We start from the raw sequence: 3,218 nt of genomic DNA on the forward strand, positions 1-3,218 counted from the left end.
ACTGAATTTGAGTTTTTATTGCTTTAAATGCATTTTCAGCCCGAGCTGAGTGCGCTTTCTGACTTTGAATGTATCTTCATAGGAATGAGTTGTGTGGTCAAATTATTGCTCATTTAGGCTTCAGGAGGTCATCCTGAACAAAATACATGTTGAAGTGTGTGCATAAGACCTTTGGTTTAGGCGTGACACTCAATTTGAGTTTTTATTGCTTTAAATGCATTTTCAGCCCGAGCTGAGCAAGTTTTGTGAGTTTGAATGTATCTTCATAGGAATGAGTTGTGTGGTCAAATTAATGCTCATTTAGGCTTCAGGTGGTCATCCTGAACAAAATACATGTTGAAGTGTGTGCATGAGTCCTTTGGTTTAGGTGTGACACTCAATTTGAGTTTTTATTGCTTTAAATGCATTTGCAGCCCGAGCTGAGCGCGTTTTATGAGTTTGAATGTATCTTCATAGGAATGAGTTGTGTGGTCAAATTAATGCTTATTTAGGCTTCAGGAGGTCATCCTGAACAAAATACATGTTGAAGTGTGTGCATAAGTCCTTTGGTTTAGGTGTGACACTCAATTTGAGTTTTAATTGCTTTAAATGCATTTTCAGCCCGAGCTGAGCACGTTTTGTGAGTTTGAATGTATCTTCATAGGAATGAGTTGTGTAGTCAAATTAATGCTCATTTAGGCTTCAGGTGGTCATCCTGAACTAAATACATGTTGAAGTGTGTGCATAAGTCCTTTGGTTTAGGCGTGACACTCAATTTGAGTTTTTATTGCTTTAAATGCATTTTCAGCCCGAGTTGAGCACGTTTTGTGAGTTTGAATGTATCTTCATAGGAATGAGTTGTGTGGTCAAATTAATGCTCATTTAGGCTTCAGGTGGTCATCCTGAACTAAATACATGTTGAAGTGTGTGCATAAGTCCTTTGGTTTAGGCGTGACACTCAATTTGAGTTTTTATTGCTTTAAATGCATTTTCAGCCCGAGCTGAGCACGTTTTGTGAGTTTGAATGTATCTTCATAGGAATGAGTTGTGTAGTCAAATTACTGCTCATATGGGCTTCAGGAGGTCATCCTGAACAAAATACATGTTGAAGTGTGTGCATAAGTCCTTTGGTTTAGGTGTGACACTCAATTTGAGTTTTTATTGCTTTAAATGCATTTTCAGCCCGAGCTGAGCACGTTTTGTGAGTTTGAATGTATCTTCATAGGAATGAGTTGTGTGGTCAAATTAATGCTCATTTAGGCTTCAGGTGGTCATCCTGAACTAAATACATGTTGAAGTGTGTGCATAAGTCCTTTGGTTTAGGCGTGACACTCAATTTGAGTTTTTATTGCTTTAAATTAAATGCATTTTCAGCCCGAGCTGAGCGCGCTTTCTGACTTTGAATGTATCTTCATAGGAATGAGCTGTGTGGTGAAATTTTTGCTGATTTAGGCTTCAGGAGGTCATCCTGAACAAAATACATGTTGAAGGGTGTGCATAAGTCCTTTGGTTTAGGCGTGACACTCAATTTGAGTTTTTATTGCTTTAAATGCATTTTCAGCCCGAGCTGAGCACGTTTTGTGAGTTTGAATGTATCTTCATAGCAATGAGTTGTGTGGTCAAATTAATGCTCATTTGGCTTCAGGTGGTCATCCTGAACTAAATACATGTTGAAGTGTGGGCATAAGTCCTTTGGTTTAGGCGTGACACTCAATTTGAGTTTTTATTGCTTTAAATGCATTTTCAGCCCGAGCTGAGCACGTTTTGTGAGTTTGAATGTATCTTCATAGCAATGAGTTGTGTGGTCAAATTAATGCTCATTTAGGCTTCAGGTGGTCATCCTGAACAAAATACATGTTGAAGTGTGTGCATAAGTCCTTTGGTTTAGGCGTGACATTCAATTTGAGTTTTTATTGCTTTAAATGCATTTTCAGCCCGAGCTGAGCATGTTTTGTGAGTTTGAATGTATCTTCATAGGAATGAGTTGTGTGGTCAAATTAATGCTCATTTAGGCTTCAGGTGGTCATCCTGAACTAAATACATGTTGAAGTGTGTGCATAAGTCCTTTGGTTTAGGCGTGACACTCAATTTGAGTTTTTATTGCTTTAAATGCATTTTCAGCCCGAGTTGAGCACGTTTTGTGAGTTTGAATGTATCTTCATAGGAATGAGTTGTGTGGTCAAATTAATGCTCATTTAGGCTTCAGGTGGTCATCCTGAACTAAATACATGTTGAAGTGTGTGCATAAGTCCTTTGGTTTAGGCGTGACACTCAATTTGAGTTTTTATTGCTTTAAATGCATTTTCAGCCCGAGCTGAGCACGTTTTGTGAGTTTGAATGTATCTTCATAGGAATGAGTTGTGTAGTCAAATTACTGCTCATATGGGCTTCAGGAGGTCATCCTGAACAAAATACATGTTGAAGTGTGTGCATAAGTCCTTTGGTTTAGGTGTGACACTCAATTTGAGTTTTTATTGCTTTAAATGCATTTTCAGCCCGAGCTGAGCACGTTTTGTGAGTTTGAATGTATCTTCATAGGAATGAGTTGTGTGGTCAAATTAATGCTCATTTAGGCTTCAGGTGGTCATCCTGAACTAAATACATGTTGAAGTGTGTGCATAAGTCCTTTGGTTTAGGCGTGACACTCAATTTGAGTTTTTATTGCTTTAAATTAAATGCATTTTCAGCCCGAGCTGAGCATGTTTTGTGAGTTTGAATGTATCTTTATAGGAATGAGTTGTGTGGTCAAATTAATGCTCATTTAGGCTTCAGGTGGTCATCCTGAACAAAATACATGTTGACGTGTGTGCATAAGTCCTTTGGTTTAGGTGTGACACTCAATTTGAGTTTTTATTGCTTTAAATGCATTTGCAGCCCGAGCTGAGCGCGTTTTATGAGTTTGAATGTATCTTCATAGGAATGAGTTGTGTGGTCAAATTAATGCTTATTTAGGCTTCAGGAGGTCATCCTGAACAAAATACATGTTGAAGTGTGTGCATAAGTCCTTTGGTTTAGGTGTGACACTCAATTTGAGTTTTAATTGCTTTAAATGCATTTTCAGCCCGAGCTGAGCACGTTTTGTGAGTTTGAATGTATCTTCATAGGAATGAGTTGTGTAGTCAAATTAATGCTCATTTAGGCTTCAGGTGGTCATCCTGAACTAAATACATGTTGAAGTGTGTGCATAAGTCCTTTGGTTTAGGCGTGACACTCAATTTGAGTTTTTATTGCTTTAAATG

This window comes from Hippocampus guttulatus, unplaced genomic scaffold (assembly GCF_054856545.1).
Source record: "Hippocampus guttulatus isolate MCC_2025c unplaced genomic scaffold, RoL_Hgut_1.0 HiC_scaffold_25, whole genome shotgun sequence".
Lineage (NCBI taxonomy): Eukaryota > Metazoa > Chordata > Actinopteri > Syngnathiformes > Syngnathidae > Hippocampus > Hippocampus guttulatus.